Source organism: Leptinotarsa decemlineata, unplaced genomic scaffold, assembly GCF_025532065.1.
Source record: "Leptinotarsa decemlineata unplaced genomic scaffold, Ldec_3_MD MMD2_tig00026354_RagTag_RagTag, whole genome shotgun sequence".
Lineage (NCBI taxonomy): Eukaryota > Metazoa > Arthropoda > Insecta > Coleoptera > Chrysomelidae > Leptinotarsa > Leptinotarsa decemlineata.
Window position 1 is genome coordinate 15,817,791 of NW_027412702.1, and position 26,767 is coordinate 15,844,557.

The 26,767-nt window shown below is 34.3% G+C and overlaps 1 protein-coding gene across 4 annotated transcripts in view; it reads right to left on the minus strand.

Annotated features, from left to right (window-relative positions):
* The window catches only part of LOC111503077 (trissin receptor), a 307,365-nt gene extending 288,993 nt beyond the window's left edge, over window positions 1-18,372 (minus strand). For 3 of the 4 annotated variants that reach the window (XM_074184429.1, XM_074184424.1, XM_074184427.1), the window contains exon 1: window positions 18,224-18,372. The gene's annotated coding sequence lies outside the window, so the exon portion shown is untranslated. The remainder of the gene's footprint in view (window positions 1-18,223) is intronic. The other variant, XM_074184428.1, reaches the window with a different exon arrangement.
* Between the last annotated feature and the right edge of the window lie 8,395 nt (window positions 18,373-26,767).

The following is a 26,767-nucleotide window of genomic DNA, read 5'->3' on the forward strand; positions in this document are numbered from 1 at the left end:
TAATTGCATATATTTTTTTTATGTTCGATATGGAAAGAGGTTAATACCTGGGTTTCCTTCTATGTGTTTTGTGCAGTGAAAATCACGTCTCCACTGGATTCTCCTCTCGTCTACTTGACATTCTCCAAGTAATAAATTTCTTTTGATAAGTTCCTTGGTTGGAATTGACTTAAACAGGTTAGTATTATTTATAACTTCTTCTAAGTATTATTTTTTATGTAATTATTCAATATCTGCTAATCTACTATTAAATTCTGTGAGCAAAAGATTTGGCGTGGCGTATCCTTTTGTCGCCTTGAGAAGAAACTTTTGTTGATAAAAAAGTTGAAAATCATCTACTTTCCTTAGTTACTAACTATCAATTTCTGTAACTTCAAATTTCTAACTTTGATATCATAAAAACTATTTTCTCTTCAAGTTTACTACTTATACACTTAGTTACATCTTTCCGTAATATTTGTGTAAATACATATTTAACCTCACTTATGTCTATACATATAAATTTTTCGTTAGCATCATTTCATACCCGTAACTAGGGAAACGGTTTACAGCAATAATTCTCAGACTTTACATTATTTCTAAATATTTACAATTTTATGACGTATCTCCCAATTTTATTTAACAGATATCGTATTGATTCCATTTGACAAAAATTTCCATTTCCTACCGATTATCTATTTTGTGAAAATTGAAAATTTTTGTACACAAATGCAGAGGCGGAGCTCCATACAGGTGGACAACACTTCAAAGAAGGTCTGATCTGAGTTTTATAAAGCATCAAAATTTGCTGACGTTTGTTACAGTTTTCTGGTTCGGAACTCTTGAGAAGCAGCCTCCGTAATTTCACCCAATATGCCAGTAGTACGCAGTGAAATACAGCTGCTGCGAGGTTCAACTTGATATACCTCGAACTACACTTAAAAACTTTGCAACTTTGCATGAATGAAAATATAGACATGTATCCACAAGAACTGAAGATTTTGCAATGTTTTCAGGTCAGAGCTGACACACAAACACGAATAAACCTGTTTTTGCATTTTCCTGATGCTGGAAGCCTCTGCATTTCCAAATGTAAAATCCTCCTCGAATGACACATTTTGTTCAGTCAGTTACCAATTAATGTCTTCTACACCGTTCTACGATCATATTCAAACAACTCGCGAACAAAAAATCAGTTGAGTCCATATAAGCTTTGAACACAGAGTACAAGTTGGGAATCGTAACTTTTCAAACTCAAATTTCTCCCAGCTAGGCTTCTGAATATCCCGTTACTTCATTACAGCTATTTAATCGTTCTGATTTTCAACGCTCCAAAATGAAAATTTCATTAAGCAGACGTTCCCGATTTTCCTCTGGTAATAAAAAAGGGAACATCTCCACGGTCGATTTGGAAAAATCGTTCCATGACGGATGTGCAACATTTGCCATATCCAAAAGAAGATCAAATTCTAAATGATTTTATCCTCTTTGATATCTCCCATTGTTATGTCCCATTTCACTTTGGCTAAGCGAATATTTTTTTAAACAGAAGTAAACTATCAATGATCGTCCGAATCCTGTTTTGGCTTGTTCAAATTTTGTGATAACAGACGTACTATATTGTGAAGTGTTATTCTACTACTTAATTTTCATTCGAGTTGATTTTAGAGACGATACAACAACAGTTTTAAGATTGATAAATTACTCAAGGATATTGAAAATTTATTTTGGAAATATAAATATGTATGTATATACCTATATATCATTCCGCCAAAATATTTTTTAGAGAAGCTAATACCCTCCATCCTTCGAAAGTTGCTCTATTTATGAAAAAAACATAATATTCTTAGTGTTATGAAATCACCAAGGCATCTTGAATTCAGACTAGCATCATGTATTGATAAAAATTAAACCGAGAGATAGTGTATGGCTTTTTCGATCCCATGACAATGAGGAATAAACTAGGCGCCTAGCTGAATTGAAGAATAATATCAAAATATGGCTTTCCCACTCTCTCACCCAGATAGTATTCGGGCTCTTGGATTTCGAACAGTGAAAGTGTTTTTCAAAAAGTAATTCTCCAAATCATTTGTATGCTCTGGATTCCTGATTGATTTTACTCTTCTCACACACAATCGGCCTTGTTTTCTTCAACGTTTTGTGAGCACTCAATCAGATCCTGTTATACTCTCGATTTTGTAAGCTTCTGTTGAAGCAAAGTTTACCGAATACTATAAGTTGGTTCACTCCAAGGAATTCGTTTGTCGGTACGGCTCAGGATTGCATTTTTTGCGATTTCCATAAATCATATCGCCGACAGACGATGTCCGGAAGCCGCCGGCCGCATGACAGTTATACGAGGGCAGTTCCTATTCGCGATATCTACAAGGGACGTTCCGAAGTTGAAACTTCGCTTGCTCGGTTGTATCAGACAGATAAACAAAGATACGAAAGTAGTTGTTTGTCGATTAACTTCTAGAAACATGATAGATAAACTAATGAATAAATGATCTAAGAAACAGATCAGAGTGATTTACTGATGAAATGATAAACATACGTTCAGAAAAACATGTTTTATTAACAAAAATAATACAATTATATAATGTTATATGTTTATAAATGATTTAAAATATTCAATTTTACATTGCATGATTTATGTTTCCTAACAATCTTCATGTCCTGGTTCATGAATTTTAAAGTAAAGTATATCCGAACTCTTGTTTATAAAGATATATAATAATCGAAGGGGAATTTTTGACATGGATGTGAGAAAAGAATTTTCGAATATTTTGTTTTCAAATACTGTCCAATTCCCTTCTCACTGCCGATTTTATCAAAATTTTCAATGAATATCTTTTCCATCTCTATTACATGGTCCACAATATCTCTTGATGGTACGGTTAATCCACCAAACGATGATTTGTCGGTACTGTAAGCCTTTAGCTTACAGAAAATTACATCTTGATCAAGAAGGTTTTCTGAGGATTTGCTAAAATGTATGCAAATGTCACACGAATGTTGCATGAGACATTTTTTCATGAGGTATCCTGTGACATAGACAAGAGCGTTTCCTTCGGGACTTTTAAGGTTCTTATAATCTTGAGTGAAAACTTTCAGAGGAGCATAGTTTGGAATGTCGGGTCTAGCAAGGATGTATCGACATTGTTCAGTTAATTCTGGCGTCAAACTTAACAAAACGTCATTAACATCATCCATGCAATTAGCACCTTCACTAGAATCAAAATATTTCAAAGCAAATATTTTTTTGAAAGCTCTACAAAACTGTATGGGTGTTGGATTCTTTGCGTTGCCAGAACAATTTCTGATCTGTCCAAAAAAATTCTCCAAACAATCTTGATTCAAATTACGCGTGAACAAATATTTATAATCGCGTTCTTTCAACATCTCCCACAAGGCAAAAACTGCTTTCAAAGTCAACTTCCACCCAAAAATGAATTTCAATTGTTTCGTGACATTTTTGCCATCGTGTTTTTTTACTTGGAGATTTTGAAACATGACATAGGCTTCTTGAAGACATTTCATCTGCTTTTCCGTTCCCATAAAAGCCTGACATTTCTCAAAATTGCTCGAATTCAATAAATCAAAAAGATCATTCATTTTTTTAATGAAATCAGCAGTAACTAATGCTTCCTTGGACAAAATATTGAAGTCAATGTATGTGTGCATAGCCACGGCTACAGAGTGACTCAAAACTTGGGAAGCCAACTTGACTTTCATTTTTTGAAAATTATTTGGATAAATGTGGTCATTATTAAGTTTAGGAGCCAATTTATATTGTTTAGTTCTATCATAATTATACATTGTTTCTATGTAATGTTTTCTTGTTTCTCCACCCTGAAGTAAAAACTGATAGGAAAACAAATTGTTTCGTGTCGATATCGGATATCAAACAAATATACAAGTTTATGATCGTCTATCAGAAATATGGGATTTTCGTCTGTAACATTCAAAGTTTTCACCAACTTCTGAAAATTTGAACCCTGATCGGAAACCACCCCCATGACATTTAGGCCTATACTTTTGCATCTTCGTACCGTTTTGAACAAAATATCTTTCAAATCATCAGAAGTTGCTGATGTCTTATAGAAAAAGTATGCAAGTGGTATTTTCCAATTGCATGCCAAACCTCTGACCATTACTGTTAGAGCACTACTTGCTATGTCAGTAGAGGTCCCATTCAAACTCGTTTGGAAACCTACTATTTTGTCTCTGGAAATATCATAATAAAGATGAGATTTCAAAGATATTTCGTCTAGGCATACAATACAATCTCTTACTTTCTCCTTCATGAGCCCAATCCTGAATTCAATAACACGAAAAATAAAATCGTTGAAGCCTGGTTCAACAATCCAATTTTTCGTGAAACGATGAAGTGTACTTTTTGACGGTAATCTACAAATTGTTGAAAATTTTTTGTACGCTTTCGGACCAAGAAAATAAACAGTCAATGCAAACTGTTTGAATTCGTCACTATACCTGGACCCTTTTGGTGCTTTATTTAGAAAGCTGTGCTTTCAAGAGTTTACAATATTGCTCAGGATATTTTCGATCCAGAAACTTGAAAACATCATCCAGAGTAATTCCGGTTTCGTCCAGTGCTCTTTTCGATGTTGAAGCTACTGTTTTCTCTAATGATACAATTTTTTTTCGTAATGCCACTTTTCTTGGAGTTCCCGAAGAGAGTTTAGCAGATGTTTGGCTGCATTCATCTGAAAGAAAGATGTGCGTACTTTCAATAATTGTTTTCTTGTCATCGTTTTTGTTTCCGAAGCACATAAAAATAGATCAGGTAAGTATATGATATAACGAAAAGATATTTCACCTCGTGATCCTAATTGATCCGTTTGAACCTGAGCATCAATGTGAATAAAATCCTTGCTAGTACCGGCAATGGCATCATCATCTGGAAGGTTTAAATAACAAAATTGATATTGTAAATTTCATATGTTAAAAAGTGGAATAAGATTTTTTCATCATTTGAATCTATAAACTTCACTGAACCAACCTTTCTGAGAACCATCTTGAGGCAGACGCAATGAAGGAACAGCATAGCTATGAATACGAGAATTCACAATATCATCGGCTCTAAAATGTAAGCTGCAAATTTTAATTCTATTGTGACTCTGCTCTGGGGTAAGATTAGCATATCTATGATTCCCAATGAAGCCTAATACATTTTTCCAACGTTGACACCTAAAAAAAAATTCAAGTATATCAATCGATAAACTGAACATTTTGAAAAAAGATTGAAATGAGTTTGGATTGGCAAATGCGGTATATTTTGTTATGAATAATTTTATACAACAAAACCATAAAAGGTATAGATAGGTGAAATAAAAATGAATGGTGAATATATTGAATGCATACCTTTCACTGTACTTTGGGCAGCGGAAAAACGAAATACCTGGGCTTCCCACCGTACTCAGACAACCATCCACTGAGCAATACGTCGACATTTTCACAAAATAAATATTTCGAACTCCGAACGAACACAACACAATCACAATACCAAAGTTTACCGATTCTGTAGTCTTTGACAATACCAAACAATACGGACAACCTTTATATCTCGTGTGCCGACGAGAACTGGTAACTTCAAGCGACACACTGTACTACCTCGGCTGGTAATTACCCGCTGTCGCTAGCGGGCGGCGAGATTTCTCAGATGTCGAAAAATGAGCGAGTGACACGTCTTATAGTATTCTGTAGTCTTTGGTTGAAGGAAAGAAGACAAGCTACTAGTCCAGTTTCATAAACTGAAGGAAATAAACATATTTTCAAGACATGATCAGAGTAAGATTTGAATCAGCCATGGAAATTTATCTTCCTTCCCGGATGGTAAGAGTTGATATCAATTGAAACCTACCCCTTATACCATAACGGACCTCTGAGATGAATGTTATGTATACATCTGATTCCAAGTATCGAAGTACAGTAGTATACCATGAGTTGTGGTTCATTTTGTATGAGAAATAGAATCCAGAAATATTGGATTGTGCATCGCAGCAATTTTTACTTTCACCAAATACCTTTTCTTTCTTCACCATTCCAATGACTCGCAAGTTATGTTTTATTCGAGAGACTATAATGAACCAAAAATTTCCACCTCACCTCACCCTACTTGAATTGCTTGAATTTCTATTATTAGAAGACTTCCAAACAGCCATTTGTCTTTTTATCGTGAAGTTACTGGCTTTTAGAATACGTTAAATGCTTTGGGTGGATCAGGTGAGATTACTGTTCATTTTATTGACGTTTCTTTTTATACTTGGCCTAGGTAGGTTGCATCTACAAGAGTATGATAACCCTCTTTCCGTTTTCCTGAAATGAGAATGATGATGAAGATCATTTCTAGGTTTTCGCGATCATCTGCTTCATTGAAATACTTTAACGCTTATGGATTTCGAAGGCTTCATTTTACAACTTCACTTGATATAGTGCTGAAATTTTTGTATATCCCAAATATCAATTTTCCCCATGCTTCTGTACCCTTTCATTTATATGTCTGTTCTAATGTTCACACTCACACAATTGTACAAGCAGAGTGAATAGTGAAGTTCGAGGTGTACTGTGTTGAACCTCAAACCGATGAGCAGCCACAGTCTGTCGCGTATTTCTGATATGTACCGCTCTTGATGAAATCAAATGTGCCAAGTCACTTGAACACTTCCCGTGGAAGTATCTATAGAAGAGATACAAATCTTCAACCTTTCTTCGATGTTTCAGACTATCAAGTTTGCAAGTGAAGTTCGCGTCTCCAATCAGACGGATGGCTCTTCACTGGATGACATTCAGCAGCTTCAGGTTATGCTCAGGGGCGGAGCTCAATACATGGGAACAGTACTCCGAAAAAGGTCTGATCTGCTGTTTATAAAGCATCAAAAGTTGCTCAGGTGTGTACAGTTGTCTGATTCGCTAAAGCTTGCAAGTGAAGTTCGCGTCTCCAATCAGACGGATGGCTCTTCTCTGGATGACATTCAGCAGCTTCAGGTTATGCTCAGGGGCGGAGCTCAATACATGGGAACAGTACTCCGAAAAAGGTCTGATCTGCTGTTTATAAAGCATCAATAGTTGCTCAGGTGTGTACAGTTGTCTGATTCGCTAAAGCTTGCAAGTGAAGTTCGAGTCTTCAATCAGACGGATGGCTCTTCTCTGGATGACATTCAGCAGCTTCAGGTTATGCTCAGGGGCGGAGCTCAATACATGGGAACAGTACTCCGAAAAAGGTCTGATCTGCTGTTTATAAAGCATCAAAATTTGCTCAGGTGTGTATAGTTTTCTGATTCGGTAAAGTGTTCCAAGCTTTTGAGAAGCGACTTTGCCAATTCCAGCGACATAATTGTGCCCGGACATATTGGTGTCCAATTCAACCCCCAAGAAACTTATCGAAGCAGAAAGTGGAATAGCCTGATCTCACATTATTATATCCGGTTCGAAGACATTTATTTTTTTGAAGAAAACCGATGCCTGGGTTTTTGTGGCATCTGGTTACTTTCACCCCTTATCGAAATTACTCCTAGATTCCCATTGAAATATGCAACATCCTGCATCCGCCGCCGATGTCCTGGAATCTAAATTAAATGACGAAACAATTGTGCTGTCGTCAGCAAAGCAATATATTACATTCTTGTTTTTTTTCAATAAGTCGTTGATATACAATAGAAAGAGGGTTGGGGACAATAATGACCCCTGTTTCTGTTGAATAAATTCGGATTAGAGGAATCCTTTTCTGTGAGTAATATGCATAGAAGGAATAGTTTTTTGCATTCTTCATCTTCTTGGAGGAACAAATCTACTGCTCCATGCACTTATACGTATCAAGAAATCCTGAAGTTTCTTCTTCCAGTATCTCTAAACGATAACGAAGAGAAGGGTCACTGCTTTTCTTCCTCAAACGTATTCATGTATTCACACTCAGATGTCCAAAAACTTTAAATTCCCATCGCCCTTGAGGGATACCTTACTACCAAAAACATAAATTCTTCAATGACGAATCGTTTGTTCATTAAATATTATTGTGGTGACCAATTTCTTAAATCAACTCGTATTTTATAAAATGGAAATATATAGGCACAGCTCTCAGATCTTCATTATTCCACTGCAATCTTCGTGCATCTCAATTCGATAAAAGACACTTCAAAGGTTTAAAGTCGTTATTCCTCATATTGACTCTCTTTGATGTGACGACCATCTTTTATAGTAATCAAAAGTGATATATTTTTTCATTATCATGTGTTATGCAAAAGCTTACTTCCTACATGAATATAATCTGTATCGATTCACATTGATTCATGTGAGCTTATCTATAATTAACCTCTGTATGTTTATCGCAAGTAAACAGGAAACCATAATCATATTTCATCTGTTTTAGTTTTAATTTACAATTACTGTACATATTGCTTGATAAAATTTATGTCAAACTAACTCATATATTGCCGAGAAGGAGAAAATGGTTTTCGAAATGAACTTATTTCTCATCTTTAAAAAAATACTGTTTTTGCAGTAGATCTTCTGTTTCGAGTTACTGTTTGACTGTTTGAGTGTTGAAATGTACTGATAACTCAGTTCACTTTTTATAGTAACTATTGAATGACTGGGAATTACTTTGTATGTAATATGTATCTATAAAATATATTAACCACTGTTTTCTGTATCCATCTATTCTTTTGATGGCAAAATCTATTGCTGAGCATGAAGGTAATCTGACAACATAGGCCGTGTTCTATACCAACTACTCAGGTTTTTTGATATTTCAATCTAAAATAATGATAGCGACCTCGATAAAGGCAAAAAGGACCCATTTGTTTCGATATACTTCAGGAATAACTGAATTGTTTTTGCATTAGTTCAATTTAAAAGGGGACACAGCCGATTAGATTATTGTGTGGTAATACCAAAATCAGGTTATTTCACAAAACTTCGCTTTATCAATCCTCTTCATTACAAAAAAAGCCAAAATCAATAGTAACACAAAAACTCTGTGAACATTGCAGTAAAACTCAGGTGAACATAAAATTGAACGTGTTCCATTCACACTGTGGATTGTGATTTTTTTTCTGATTGAAGTTATTTTCTTTTTGAGTTTTGAATACTCATATAAATCAGTTAGACTTGTACCATAGTAAAAATCAACCAATAAGTCTACTCCCACTACTTTCATTCATATATTCACAAAGTTCTCGGTGACCTCGAAACGAAGTGAGGAGCCTATTCCGTTATTTTATTATAGGCGTGCGCTCATATAAAAAACGAAATTTAAGGTTATTATAGAATAGTTGTGGTAAATTACTTATAACCAACTACAAAAACTAAAAACAATAATAACAACAGAGAATAAACTGAACACAATATCAATTTCCGACCATTTATTAAAACTAATCCGATGTCTGTGGACCGTCAAATCCTTCGATACTACAGCACAGCGCGTTGGATGAGAATCTCATCGTAAGAGCGGTTGAAGGTCTCCGGCAACTCGGGCGGATCACGTGGTAAGATAGCCTATTGTGCTTGTACCATCTAACGACTCATGGTATTTCTAGTGTTTTTTTTACAAAAACTTATCAAAAGATGAAATATATGGTCAGAGATCTGTTGATGTTTGAATGATAATGATGATATTGCTCTTCCACTTAACCAGCGATGTTGAACTGTTTTATCCAAACTGATAGGGTGGCCCAAAAAGAGACATTAATATATGAATTTATAGAAAACCTTAAGACCTATAACAATCGAACCCATGAATTGCATTTCATTTTTTGTTAATTTTGTTGTTTGTGTGGGAGTTTTCAGACAAACCGGTTGAAATAATTCTCAAGTTTTTTGAGAGGCGTTTTCTTAAAGTAATCATTGTTATATGATTCTCTCAAGTTGTTTACTCGTACATGAAATGATTAACTCTCTCAAATTACAGTTTGGTATGGATACTTGCATCAATGTTTTAAATTCACTTTCAAACAGGCGAAAGTTGAAATTTTCAATATGGAAATTTTGCAAATTGAAAATAATGTAACGAATCTGAAGCCGCCCCTGACCGATAGGACAGCAAAAAATGCAGTCGGGAATCGCCGGTAAAATTCTAGTACCGAACCGACTACAGAATTCTAGAATTCTCGTAGTTCAGAAAGTAAATCGAGCGGCTAAACAAGAAATTCAAATAGTGGAAATAAATTAAGCGTTAGTTGCTTAGTGTTGTAATAAATAAATTAGTTTGTGATTATTGAAATATTGTTTTAAATAAATTTGTTTGAGACAGTTAATTCATTAATTTGTCACAATAATAATCACGTGTGGGTGATTTTGAAAACTTTGTGCGGCTCTCCTGTCGCATAAAGGAATGCACGCAATGCTTCTCATTCTTCAAGCTAGTGCTCAAAACTCAACATCTAAAATGCATGCAACTATGAATGTGACAAATTTCAGTTAGACAACCTAATTCTTTTGAAATTTCAAAAACTACACCTCACAACTTTATTCGAAAAATACCTATATCACATGTTTCGCTAGCACAGTAGCTTTGTCAAGTGTCAGTTCTTGAACTGAACGAGGATGATTTCAAAGCTGATTCTAGTATCATAAATTATTCGTCACCAATAACTTTTTTAAGGACAGAACACAAGCACTACAGGAAAATCCTTAAGGCCCTCTAAAAGCGGTGCATGTGCGAAAGTAGCGATTCATGTTGGATTTGAATCGCTGAAGATTGAATTCATTTGGAGAAAAATTCTCAGAAAGTTTATTCCACATACAAGCAGTTTTCCAACATTGAAGTTCGAGGTGTACTGACTTGAACCTCACAATGAGCAATCACAGTCCGTCGCGTATTGATATGTACCGCTCTTGGAATCAAATATGCCAAGTCACTTGAACACCTTCCGCGAAAATATCTATGGACTTCAGCTTCAGGTTATTCTTAGGGGTGGAACTCCATACATGCGAACAATACTCCAAAGAAGGTCTGATCTGAGCTTCATAAAGCATCAAAAGTTGCTAAGATGTGACCAGTTTTCTGGTTCGAGTCAGTGTTCCAAGCTTTTGAGAAGCGACTTTTGCAATTCAAGCGACATGATTGTGCCAAGACATATTGGTGTTCATTTTAACCCTCAACAAATTTATCGAAGCAGAAAGTGGAATTGTCTCACCTGACATTATTATATCCGGTTTGAAGAATTCATCTTTTTGGAGATGTCTGTGTTTTTGTGGCATTGAATTGAACCTGGTTACTTTCACCCCAATTCGAAATCAGCTCTAGACCTTCATTAAGATACTCATAAATACTGAACTTCAGGTGCTTTTTCAACAAAACATTTTGATAAAAAATAAACCAATTTTGAAAAAAATTGCAGTGGTACTCGAAAGAAAAAATGATTTTTTTCACTTGACTATATAATTGAACAAAATATGAGAGGCTACTGATCAGAAGGGAGTGGAATTTCAAGTATTGATTTAATTGTGGAATTAGACCCTTTCGATACAAAAATTGACATTTTGTTCGAAATATTTGTTCACACGTCAATTTCTTCTTAATGCCAGGTGGATCAACTTTTCAATCAAAAATAAAACTCCAACTACCGTATATGTTAATCTATACAAATGACGCTAGAAGTTGATCACCGGAATGTTCTATTCCCAATCCTAATACTATATATGAAATGAGTCTTTGTCATTTCCGTTGCGAATTCTTTTGACGTAATTCAGATAAGTCGAGGATAAAGTCTTTTTCGTAACAACATCAGCTTCCTTAGCTCAACAGTAATTGAAAGCATTAGCCAGGCTGAAGGCGCCGAACAAAATTAATTCACAAACATGGTTAGAATGAAAGCAGAAATTTCTTTGGATATTTTTCATCTCGTTTATATTCAAATCATCTAAAAGAACAATTCGTTCTACACAGTAGGTTAATGGACTGACACCTATCAGAAAGCAACTACTCCCCTGGTTAATACCACGAAGGGCGTTGGATTATATCCGACAGGTGTCAGTGCAGGATTCTTCACTGAAGTTATTCTTGCATATGCTGTTGGCGATACAACTGCCGCAATAGATTTTCAATTTTCGGAACACACTTGCAGACCGGTTTCGGTCTGTTTGGCCACTCGTCAGTGCAAGGTAGTGTATATCATCAACATAAAGTCGATGATTTCCGATAATTGAAAATCGAATTCCGTCAGAGTATCATTCCTCGAACAAAGCTGAAGACTACAACAAACAACAGGTTTGTCGTCGCCTCATCTGCCTGTGAACGAGGTAACAAACTGCATATCCGAAATTTGTTCCCTCGTATAAGGAAAGAAATCTTTCACGTATAGTCAGTGGGCATACTTGAAGACTGGACGAGGAATTGGTCAAATTTCGGATATGCAGTTGGTTACCTCGTTCACAGGCAAATGGGGCGACGACAAACCTGTTGTTTGTTGTAGTCTTCAGCTTAGCCTGTTGATACTCTGACGGAATTCAATTTTAAATTATCGGAAATCATCGACTTTATGTTGATGATATACACTACTTTGCACTGACGAGTGACCAAACAGCCCGAAACCAGTCTGCAAATGTGTTCCAATAATTGAAAATCTATTGCGCTAGCAGCATATGCAGGAATAACTTCAGTGAAGAATCCTGCACTGACAGCTGTCGGATATAATCCACCGCCCTTCGTGGTATTAGCCAGGGGAGTAGTTGTTTTCTGATAGGTGTCAGTCCATTAATCTACTGTGTAGGGCGTTGAGACTGGCCTGAACTAATTGTTCTTTTACATGATTTGATTTATATCCAGTCTTTAAGTATGCCCACTGACTATACGTGATTCATTTATATACAATTCTTTTAATCCAAGATTAATTTCAGAATAACAGAAGAGATTTAATGTATTGAAAATGTCTATTCATTTCTATAAAAACATGTGTGAAGTAGCAATAGTTCTGTTTGAAATTACTTTTGCCTTTAACAGAAAGACACAAAACAGCGTTAAAATAAGTTGACAGAAGAAAGGTATCATAAGTTATGAATACACTGACTATCCATGAAAATGATTATACCATTTCCACACTATAAGTTTTATTTGAAACGCACTAGCTCTATAATTATTATCATGGATGGTGTTATAAGTATTATCTTGCAGAATATTTGCAAAAATTTCAAAAATGAAGTATAATGACAAAATATAAAAAATTCGTTCTCTTGGAACTCACTAAAGTGAGATAAAGTGAGAACAAACCCAGTGACGAGACTTGGAGGTCAAATAGATTACGGCCCCGTCGTCGACTCGTGTACCTTCAGTTCAAGTGGTTCTTGAAAATGGCTTCAAAGCAGAAAGTATATACCATCCAATTTAATAAACGAAAAAACAGTGTTCTGGTGTAAAGTCCAATATATCAATCACAGATTTTTCTCCTTACAAAGACTCCATCTGTTGGATCGATAGAAAATGATAACATCCCTCTTTGGATCTCTCTGCAGTCTTCATTGCGAGGCAGTGACACGACTGACTAGACAAGAAAAGAACATAAAAAAACGAAGCATCTGTGATCAATCACGTATTCCTGTTTCAACCTGTAATAGGTAGCTCCCCTGATGAGACCTACATCAAGTCGAAACAGTGATGTTCAAATATCAAACTAGAAAAAATATACTCTGTTTTGTAAAACGAGTCTCGTTGATTTCAAATTGAATCATGTTTAGTTTTTGGGAGTTATCGTTTTAGGATGACTTTTGCTATTGATAATAATGGTAATAATGAATATTACTGGAGTTTTTTCCCAACACCAAACCGGTATTTTCAAACCTCGACACGTGTTTCGATCACCAAGTGATCATCTTCAAGAGTTTGATCTTCCTCTTGAAGTTAATCACTTGGTGATTGAAACACGGGTCGAGGTGTTGAAATAACAAATGGTAATAATGACCTGATCCACCTAATTTACCCACATTGAGAAATAGCATAAAAATAATATTGAGGTGAATGGGCGGAGTATAAGCAAAGATGTTTCCAAACTCAAACCTCAAAAAGTAATTATTATTCGGTCACCATTTCATTTTTCTCAAATGAATGAGGCACAGTCAGTATGAAAAAAGTGAGCTACTCAAATAAATGCAGTTTGAGTCGTTTTCAAAGTTTTTTTATTATGTAGGATCGGAATTCACTGAGCAGGAAATTGTAGAATTTAGCGACGTTGTAGAAAAAGCTGCGAGTTAAAAGAATATTTGTGATCGGGACTGACCAGCACTGACCTGTTCCTAATAGAAAAGCTGTTAATATTCGAGAAAGCCTTCAATTTGTTCATTGAATGATGTGGGATTCATGATCGTGGATATGTGGTCGTAGTTTTGAATGCCAAAAGAAAAACAAAGGCAACTATTTTGGATTCATTGAAGACGGAGGGAATCATAATGGCAATATGTAACTTCGAAAATAATCAGCGCTTCGCATAGTTTTATTTTGAGTTTTTGATGAGTAAATCCCGATTTGGATACAGTTGCCTTAAGATATCAAAGGACGTTTTGTTAAGCGCAATTCAGTATCGAACCACATGTCTAGATTCTTCATTTCTGTTTTAGAAGGTAAAACGTCACCATTAATATGAATATGAGGGTTGCTGTTTCGTTCAGGTTAGGTTAGGTTTGAACATTTCCCTTCCTCTCTACTGTACTCGTACGGATTGTCATAGGGTCAATTTTTTCCATACTGAATTTCAACTGACCACGTTTTGAATATTTATTGAAATTTCGAATCCTATTTTTGAACATTGGTTTTGGAGGTTGGTTACTTGCTGCCTGTAAAAATATCATAATACAACTGGACTGCGAACACTGAATTGATAAAAAGTTCAGTAATAGATCAAGTGAAAGATATTCTACGACTATCCTTGGTCATTCCACTTGCAGAACTATAGATTGTTTTGGAATGGAGATTCTTAAAAACCTCAAATAACTTATAGCTGGGAAGCTATAGAAAAGTCACACTTCAATCTTTTCTCAGAAATCTCAACATTTTTCTCAAAAAATATATTTTTCTGAGGTTTCCAAATGAGAATTCGAAGAGGGAATCAAAATCTCGAAAAAAATAGAGATTCCTAAACAATTGTGATTTTAAATTTCGTTTCTAAAAAGGAGCCTGAGTGTTTCAATGAATTCATTATGCACGATTTCATTTTCCACCCAACCAAATTATCTCGGGAAATGTACCTCACTCTATCATCAATCACCGACTCTCAATTTGAATCAGTTATTTTGAGAGATACTAAAAGTGGATCTTTCCATTTACTTCATTAACAAACATATCGAAATCAGTTTCATGAATTTCTAGGTAAACAACTCAATGGACGTATGATGTAAGACAGAGGCGGGGATAAAGGATGGTAAAGGAGGTAATTAGTGGGACATAATGAAAACAACTGATAAAGATCTATGATACTGAAAGTAAAATGGCAGCATCTGTATTGAATATCTCACAACAGGACAGTTCTACAATGACAGACTTTCTAAACTTTCACAATGTGTTTTGAGTTAAAAAAGAAGTGTTTAATCAAAATCATGAATATGAAGTTGAAAAATGAGAGATTAGGTACCTATTAAGAACACAGTATTTTTGCTTTCTACTTCTCCATCATAAAACAAAAAATGTGGGAAAGTAAACTTCTGTATATGCCCGTTACAATAAAGTTTTCGTGGTTGTTATTCTCTTTCTCTCTCCTTCTACATTTTTATTTGATTTCCTAGAAATTTTCCGTTTTCAATTCACTCAAATTTCCAATGTTATTTAAGAAATGAGTGCTTCATTTCGTAATTTTATCCAAAAAATGTCTCATGCGTTGATTTTTCCCGAAACTTCGAAATACAACATTGAGAATGGTAGCACTCCATTTAAGTAACATTTTATATCAATATCCCCTCATGTATGACATTGTGTAGTAATCCTATGAATCTCATCTGTTTCAATTTCATAACGAATATTTGGAGTACAAAAACTGAATGGGAAAATGTGACTTTCGTTTAATCAAATGTTCAGTTGAGAGTAGGTAATAATAATAATTATAAATGCTTTCATTGGAAGATTACTAGGGACAAGATATACTAAACTAACCTAATAAATGGCAGATTTCAACATCTGCACATGGTAATTCAAGGCAGATATCGCTCTTCCATCCAACCAGTTGTTTCGAAAGGACTTATTTTTTTTGCAATTCTATGTTCTTGTTAGAGTAGTTGGAGTTTTGTCTTTCAGTTTATATCTGAAAGGAACTTATGTATACGGTTCACATATTTTCAGGAGCAGTTTTCATTGCAGTTATTTTTTCCTTCTTTTCTTCGAAAATTCCCCAAATTTCTGTTCAATGATGATGAGGTAGAAGAACGTAAAGCTTTTTCTCGAATTCATGAAATATCTAACAAAATATGAAATGTTTTAAACCAAATTTGAATTCAATTGCTAATAATAATGATAAAAATAATGGCTGACGGACGGCGAATAGCCATGATACTCCATGAGTATGATCACTGTAGTCGATGCCGATGACACCCAGAAAAAAATAATAGCGTTTTTTTTGTCATTCATTCGATAATACAATTTTATTGTTCAAATATTGAAAATGCCTTTGTTGGATTACTTCTAATAATTTGTTCCATCACACAATTTATATTTTTTTGTAGAGTTACTCTCTTTTCTTATAATGTAAATAAGGTTGAACTTCGCCTATTATGCAATATTAAATACTGAATGAAGTCGATTATTGTTATTATTATTATTATGATTATTTTTCCTTTCTTTCATAAGCGTAGAAAGAAAGCTTCACTTCTAAAATTGACTGGATACTTTAAGATAACTGATAATAATAATGAAAAAAAGAATTGAAACAGATAAAAATAATAAAAAAGAAGCAACTTTCAGTAAAAAGGTGAATAGGCAGAGTAACAGCAAAGGCTGTTTTTCAATTTCTATATAAGATATAGGAAAATCAATAGCAAAACAACAGTTGATTCAGAAATACCTTTTTTTTAAATAATAATAATATTTATTCACACAAGAAAAATAATTACAGAGTATAATTTAACAAATGCAGCATTATTGTCAATAAACAAGAATATACCACGGAAGCAGTGGGTACTACTTGTGTGTGGGCGTATAAACCATGAGTATATACAAATGATTCGAGAGTACTATACTGAAATTACCAACAATAAAATCAAGTATAAACCTACCGGGAGAGCAAAATAAGGATAGTTATTATTGCAGAGTATCATACAATATATTTACACAAATACACACACTTTCATAAAACATGTATGCTTATACACATTAAATTAATCGCAGGTAATATAATAACGAATTATATAGATACTTGCATATAGATAATATAATTGGTTCTGAACTTTCTAAGTGTTAATAATGTGAAAGACTTACAAATGTGTTTTTATATATATATATATATAAAAGTATGAACATGTTGAATAATAAATATCGAGATAAAAATATGAACTTTTAGGATTTCAAAATACTCGAATATTCCGATATACAGGTACTAAGTGTACTTAGAATGATATAATGAATATCTACATTTGTAATTATTCCTTTTCTATCAGTGTATCAAATTTTATTGTGCCCATTCTGAATTCTACTAGAAATATATGTTCTGAAAAACAACATAACAATTGATTTCGATATCGATATGAATAGTAATGTTTATTTCGATATTTTTTTAATAAGAGTTTTGAAGAGGTCGATAATTTTTTTGAGTATCCACTTTTCAGTCAGAATATGCATTCTGAGAAAATGTCAAATCACATGTACTGCACAATTCTACTGCTAATAAAATAATACGTTTTCTTGTAAATTCTGTATTGAATCGATCATTCATGTTTTATCCCAACTGCTTATGGTAAAACTCGTATTCGACAATATAAAACAATATAAAAGACATTTATATTTTTATTTGTGAGAAATAGTAGCAGACAACGGGCTCAAGCATAACGTCATTAAATTCTCATTTGAAAAATAATCCTTTTCCGTATATGGATCAATTTTTTTTATCGTATGCGTATCATTTTCAAGAATTTCACCTCTGACGGCATTTTCTTTTCGAAAAATCTTGATCAGAAAGTAATTGTTTTTTCACAAAGTCAAAGTGTCTGATGAACTGCAATAATGAATTTTCCAAAATCCACCGTAACTCTGTTTTCTTTTTTTTATATAATCTACCAATAATTTTCTCAACTGTAAAATAAATTACTATACCTCAATCAAAAACCTCCAGCTCCAACGAAAGTCCTAAACTTCCGCCCGGCAAAACTTTCGAAGCGAGCGCAACTTAGCCTTCCACCCGTTCGACGCTCCCACAATTTTCCGAATCGAGGTTCAGACGCGTACTGATAGCGTCGCGATGCTTAGTGGGTTACTAGACGCCCGATTCTCCCCTTCCTTCGATATGAGCCATGTCCTGTTCAACAAAATATCTCAATAACTGTGTCAAAATTGTCTGCAGGATCAGTCGATAGTTGAGTCGCACAAATTTAATGGTGATAGTTTGATGGTGATGCGATGAAGCGTTTGATGGCTGTGTTTTATTGCAGCATTATTATAATGGCCACATCCAAGTCTGGGGTCGTCGTTATTTCTTTCGAATTGTTTCGTAGTGGTGATTAAATGATTTCTTCATTGTCCCATATGAAGGGGGCGAATGTTGAAATTGATGATACTGATACTGATGTACGTAGCAACATAAAACTCTGTCACTACTACTACTAGCTTTTGAAAAGTTGATTTCTTTTATTAGATTGAGCTTAATATTACTTTCGATTCCTTCTCTTGTCGACGATTCAATGCACAAAATAACTTCATTAGTTATAAATAGCTAGAATAATACTCATTGACATTTTTCTCTATACTGACGTATACAGGTCCTGCTGAATGATAGTTAGGTTGTCTCCCCTTTCTGTAGTCGTTCCTGATGGAAAGTCTGCTTGATGCCCTAGACAGAAGAAAAGTAGATCTGCAAGCTTATGAAGATGACCTTGTCATCTTGGCAAGGTCCACCTCGAGAAGGGTAGCTCCTAATATCCTCAAAAGCAGGTTGGACGTTGTTCACAATTGGTGCCTGAGGGAGCAGATGTCTGTCAACCCCAAAAACTCCGTGATAATCCCCTTCACTAGGCGAAGAAGATTAGACGATCTAACGACAAAGTTTTAAAAAAGTTTTAAACAAAGCCAAACTGTCCCTATGGACATATCTAAGGATTTGTGGTAAAACTTAGGGTATAGGTCCCAAACAAATCCATTGGATTTATATGATGATTGTCAGACCGATGATCACTTATGGTGAAATTGCCTGGTGGCCGAAGGCTTTACAGAAACGGCCCAGGCGAAGCCTGGCTGTGAAGCTGGTTTCTGTAAAGCCTTCCTGTAAAGCCTGGGCCTGTCCATCAGTGGTGCCATCAGTACCACACTGGAAAGAGAGACTAGATGGACTGCATATAGACTTGTGCACATACCAATTACACAAATCAATTTACTGCAGAGTTCAACAGAGTGTTGGTTGATACTGGAAGTCACAGCATTCTAGAAATGACCTCTGACTTAATGCCTCCAACTGTCAACTACTAACTGCCTTATATAGTACGAATAAATTTTGAATACAACCAACAAATGTTTCTTGTGTGTGGAGTCAAAGTACTAAGTGAAATACAGCAATCTATAAACGAATTTATTAATTTCAAAATGTACAAGTTCAACTAGATATCAATAAAGTTATTTATTACTATGATTAAGGTTGTGTACCATTTGTGAATAATAGTTCAATTCATTTCTTTATTTTAATTGTATTTATGTTCATGTTCATAGACACATATATTCGTATATTAAAAAAATATAAAAGATGTAAAAGCTATAAACATAATGGACAAAAATTATACATATTTCACAAAAATGGAGAATAAAATATTATTATGTTAGAATCACAATTTCATTCGATAATACTGATATTGACACCTGATTATCTCGCAATATTTGTGCAGCGTATGAACTGATTGTATGACGAAGAGGATTGGATGTTCTCCGCTACGAAGATACGGTTAGGCCAGAGAAATAGTAGGAACTTCGTCCTATTGACTTTTGTGCAAATGATTGTATGCACGTATCGTCATTGCCAATGATGCACTTGTGATTCTAATCACATAATCATACTACTTGGTAAGGGTGAATTTATGAACGCAACCATGTAGGGAGATTATTAACTTTCGTTAAAAAAAAAAACAATAAAGTTGTTTATAATATTAGAAATCATAAGGACTTAGAAGAAGTGCTCATAGATTCAACTTTTTTTTCGAATATCTTTTTTTAGCTACCATGAATTAAAAATTGTAGATTCTCATCACCACCTGGGTGAACTTAGAAATTGAGATTGGGTTAGAAAAATTGCATTATAATTTATGGTTATTCAAGAAATATGATTCAATTTCTTCATTAACATCGCCCCTTATTTATTTCAATTTTCCTGTAAATTTAGCTCATAAACGTTGTAATGCAACTCATATATTTCAATTCTTTCTTTTCTATCCTAACATAAAGTAATTGGACAAATAACACAAAAGGCATGTAGTTTATGTTCGTTTTGTTAGCTTGGCGTCTGTGACTATTTACGATCCTATTTGGGCTTTCATCCGTTGGACTCGCTGGTAGAAAGATCACCAATTTGGTGTTTTATCCGAAAGCTCACAGAACGGAATATAACCTCTGATAAAACGTGTCTCCTGATAAAAAAAAATGAGAAATGTAATTTCCGAATGAAGAGAGCTAAGATGAATCACGATTTATGTAATTTTAACAACTTATTTAGTTTTAGTTATGGGTGAGGGTTATGCAGCAGACATCTTTCTCCGTGAAGAATTCGTACAATTTGAGGGAAAAACTATTCTAATTTGTTGAAATGAGAACCTGAAATAGAAGGACTTGTCTACAAATTTTAATAATTTTTCTTTGATGATGTGAGGATGGAATTGATTATAATTTGGGGAAAAATATCAAAGAATATTATCTGTTTCGCACAACACGAAATAACTCAGAAAACGTCATGAAATGTCATAAAAATGCTAAAATGTCACAATATACCCCTGATTGTCATATTTCTGAAAAGTATATATAAAATGTGAACAAAATGTAATGTAGGTAATACTTTGTGAAATCAGTTCGATGTTTGTTCACTGAAGGTTCACTGGAAAAGAATATTGGTTTCAATTACTCTGAATATTTCTAAAGTTTTTCCCCAACATCAAACCGTTATTTCAACATCTCGACACGTGTTTCGATCACGTGTTGAGATATTGAGATATCATCTTCAAGAGGAAGATCAAGGAAGAATATCAACGAAGAGGAAGATTAGATTGGAGATGATGACTTGGTGATCGAAACACGTGTCGAGGTATTGAAATAACGGTTTGGTGTTGGGAAAAAACTTAAGTAATATTCATTACTACACCAAAGGTTCCAAACAGTGCATCACAAGTTCAACTACTGTTATAAACAAGCGGTAATCCTGCCTTTCACCAACATAAATTTGCCTAACAATTATTATTTTTATGGAACTTGCATTATGTATACACTGTATCATCTGAATTGTGGTAATACAGGCACTTTTCAATACCTAACATAATCTTCAGTATAATACGCATTGTGACAATAAGTACAGACTCAGAGAATCGACAATTCACCAGTTCATTTTTTTGCAGTGTCCGCAAAACTAGATAAGTTTCATGGACTTATTGCGTTTTTAATTCTATTAGTATGAATAATTCTCCAGATAGAACTAAACGAAATTTCAATCTTACATAAATGTCATTCTCAGGTGATTTTTTTAGGTTGTTCTGTTTGATCATAGAGGAAACCAGATAATATAGTTTCTCAACTGACTTTTTTTGTAATATTATATGTGTAAAATGAATATCTATGTCTCTCCTGTATGGAATCTTGCAAACGAGTAGGTACATCAAAATAGATTTATATCATTCGAAATTGTTATTTATTCATTTAACCTCATACAGGTATTACTTAATTGCATGACTATTCCAAATATGTAACACATGAACTCTTGTCATTGAACTTTGTAACTGGAGCTGCCAGTTTTTCATTTTGGCAATTGTTCATCTGGACCCTGAATATTCTACTTTTATGAAAATCAGAAAACATACTTTTTGAAGAGAATCAAGAATATAATAATCACTCGTTAGGGTTGAAAACACTGGTTATGTTTCACGTTTACTTGATACCAATCATAGCTATATTTAGATCACAACTTTTTGAAGTGAAACTTCTTTACGCGCGCTTTACATGGGAAGTAACCTGGTGCGTGACGAGTTTTATTTCATTCGTGTGGTCTAAAGCACACTTGCTTTTTAAGAGAAGTTTTTTCGCAAAATGGTTGATTGAACGGTAACTTGAAATTACTTTGCATAAATATGTTTTTTTGTCAATTAGTTAACGTACAGACAGTGAAAATATTGAAGAGAAAATAATTGATATCTTGATCACACTAATACATGTAAAATGTTACTTGTTTTTTGCTTCACAGTTCAACAAACTGTTAGTAATAACTGCTCGCATTTCTAATTGAATATAGATTTAGCATTGACACTCGCCTGAAGTGTGAATAGATTACGATACGAAAATTGTTGAAGTTCGGCAAAATACTAAAAAATCTGTAGTACGTACTTATATGGTTAGTACTGACCTGGATAGTCCCAAAGCTCATTTCAGCAGAAGAAAATCATACACCAACCTCTGAATAATTTTTCACCAAACAATAATGATTTCTGAATTTGTGAACTTATCAGAATTATTATAACAAACCGTCGAAATCAGTTTTTAACGAGATAAATAGGTGCATTTTTGAAAATGCGTACATTCAGAAGAATCCTGCTTCAGAATGTATAAGGTGATAATGCGTTTTCTTGAAAGTGTGATTTATTACACAATACCTTCCTAGCAATATAAATTTTATAGTCGTTGATGGTAAATTCGTTCGAAATGACAATTTCGCCATTTCGGTATCGTAAAAAATGGAATAAATCGTTCCTTGAAAGACGAGTAAATCGAGTAATGAAAGCTTTCGTATAGAAATGAAAATTGTCATTAAATAAGAGTTTAGAATGTGATCTGGAACTGAAAATTGATGTAAGGATAATGAGTGATTCTAGAATAAAATAACAGGTTCAACAACACGAAACACTGGAATGAAAATTTGCACTTCAATAACACTAGCCAAAGAAAAAAAATTGGGACTAATATTATAATGGCTACACATGAGAGTTTAAAGCATCCTGACTGCGACTTCAACATCAAAAATTTTCCATCACGTAAAGATTTTAAGTTATAGTTATTTTTATTTTATACAAAAAATTTCAAATTACATAGGGAAATATAAAATGAAAACAAGAAAAAAACAATAACAGATTTTATTTACAATACACATGAAAAAATATTCAAATGAAGTTTTTTTTGCATAACCTTTTTGCAAATGTTGACTTTCGTTTATACGTTTCATCGTTTTCCCTCATAACGAACCAATAACCTCATCATTGCTGCATCCCATCTGCCTTGGTAACGTTGCTCCATTGTCAGTATGTCTTAGTGGAACCTTTCCCCTTGTTCGTCACTGACAACACCCAAATTGTCTGGGAAAAAATTCAAATGAGAGTGCAAGAAATGGATTTTGAAAAACATGCGACATCCCATTCTGCAGTAGTTTTCAAGTTGTTCTTCTACAAGTGTTTCGTAATTTTCTACATTCTTGTTCCCTAAAAAGTCCAAAACAGTTCTTTTGAAAGAACCCCACATAGCTAATTCAACATTACTTAATTTTTGATCAAACTGTTGATCACTTAGTAGTTTTCTAATTTGTGGTCCAACAAATATACCTTCCTTGAGCTTTGCATCGCTCAATTTTGGAGGTATATTCTTCACGTTAGCTTAACCTGGAATATATTTATCTCTCGCAGGCCATTCTTCTTTTACTTGATAATGGCACTGTGTTACCCTACTGTTCCAAAGGTAAAGAAAACAGCAAAACTTCGTAGATCCGCCCTGAAGACCTAGTAATAGTCCTACAACTTTTAGGTCATCACATATTTGCCACTCATACGTATTATAACTTATTGCATTCAGAATGAGTGACATACTTTCGTGTGTTTCCTTCATGGCAACTGCATGTGCAAGAGGAATTAGGGGGTCTTTTGTTACCATTATGGAGCAGAACGGCTTTTAAACTTGTTTTAGACGCTGTGTTGCCAGATTTCAAACAATTTCCTCAATTTAGGGTAGAAGCAAATTTGGAATGTCATGTTCATTAATTTTTTGTGAAAAAAATCTTAACTCAAAAATCTTAAGTGTTAGGAAATTTTTCCTATCATTTTCGCATTTGAGGACCAAAAATTAATATCGAACAGTCTTTGGCATTATAGTCGTATTTTGGCTGTAAACTAGTGTAATGTAAGGAAAGCTAGAGAAAATCTTCTGATTTATTGTAACGCAATTAGTAGAAGTCAATATTCGATGATTTTTGTGAGAAAGAGAGGTTATGACTTTCTACATCCCCATCTTGATATAAAAAATATGTAGTAATCTCTTATTTTTTTTCTTTCGTTATTGTTGTCCATTTTCCTCAATAAAAGTAAAGACAGTAAAGTTTCCCATTGATTGTTGAAATTTCTGAGTACAACACATGAGATTGTGAGTTATAGAGGGTGTCAGTTTTTCGTTATAATACCTGTAACGGAATAATAGACACCTGGATGATGTATGTGATCGTTTAATACAATAGAACTCCAGCGTATCTGCAATTGATAAAGAAACTACAAAACTTAGAAACGAGTAGACCGATGGGATGATATAGGAGTACATGAGTTTGGCGCCTCTAATTCAACTTGTTGAAAGCTCTAAGGCACATAAGTGCATACAAAAACAAAATATTGATTTGTTTTCTGTTTTAAGTTACGTTGTCTCAATTCTATTATGCTGTGTGTTTACTTCGATAAGGATTATTCATGAGTGTGGCTTTGCCCCTTCATCTGATTTGTTCATTTCATCTCTGTTGATTCCAACATAATTTTTAAATAAACTTGATAACTTAGTATCTGGATATTTGAGAACATTTTGAATTCAACTACAACTCTGTAAATTCTTTTTAAACTCAATTTCTCGTATAATCACATGTATTGCAAGTGAAAGTAGGAATGAAAATACATAATTTTATCGGAATTCCTAATTTCGTTGTACCATTGCTTCATCCGGTAAATAGAAAATCTTTTTTGCATCCAGCTTAACTTTGAATCGTACCCCGGCTGAGCTCATCTTCACACATGGTTTTTACTCGAATATATCTCTGAAAATTCTTCAAAGCTTCTTAAATTCTCTCGTCTGGTTTCCCACTCAGAAAGCAGGATTAACTTGTCTCTCTCGAAAGTCTGTCCTGACCCTTATAATCACAGTCTGTTGTTAATAAAGAACGTATATTGAGCCTGAATGACACTTGACAGGGTAGATTTTGCTATCAAATGCCCTTGACGAAGAAAATGTCTTCTAATTTGGGGAGTTTAAATTTTGATATATTTCTCAAACGAGACGTCGTTCATCCAAGAGTTTCGGTAATTTTCCTTTTCAGCTGTGAGTTGATTATTTCAATATAAACTCCAAAATCAAAGCCGACGTAGGCTGTTGCACGTTTCAAATTATTCATTTGAAACATCAGAGGAAAGTAGATTTTTTCTCAACTGAAACAATAGTAATATGTAATAATTCATTTCACACCGCATTTCATAAAGTACCTACTAGGCAATTATATGAAAGAGATCATAGTTTGCTAAGATCAAGATCCATTTAAAAAAATCTGTTTTTTCGTTAACCAGCTGTCGCACCCCTACGAACGACAACCCTCAGAAGTAGAAACTTGTTCGAGCTAAAGACTAACGAAGTCTTGCCTTTTAACGTGTGATTCCTAACACAGGTTGGACGATAGCAAGTGAAAATCGATCATTCAGCCTGGGGTATGAACCATCGACTCACACATCAGCCGATTTACTTAGTGAACAAAGCACCCACGTCGTATATACTGGTCTCAGGACCATTCCACATAATCGCTGTGCTCCAAATGAAAGAGTTGCTGAACAGTGGAGTTCGGGGTGTACTGAGATGAACCTCAAAACGATTAGCAACCACAGTCCCTCGCGTATTTCTGATATGTACCGCTCTTAGTGGAATCAAATGTGCCAAGTCATTTGAACACCTTCCGTGAAAGTATCTACAAAAGAGAGACAAATCTCCAACCTTTCATTCATTCAGTAATTCAAGATGACGACATTTTTCATGAAATGAAAATTGACATCAAACATTACAGAATCTGTACTCCATGAATCGTATCGTGTTTCCAAATAATTTTCTGCAACTGACACCGCTGTTGAAGAAATGTCTGTGTGATTATTCTCTACTGCTTACAAATTTCACCAGTTCATGTTGACATTATTGTTCGTGCCTGATATCTATTGAAATAGTGATTTTGTAGTTTTATTAGGATTACATATAGTGAAAGAATAATGGAGAGTATAAATGGTGCTTTACAGACCCTGTAAGTGGTCATCCATTAAAGCTGAAACATCCATTACATCCATTAAATAAGATACATCAAAAAACGAGTCGGAAGCATTTTAACATAAATATTACTCAACTGGAGGTTATATATACAGTGTGATTTGAAAAATTATGAAAGAATACGGTTTATAGAAACGCTATATTGTATGT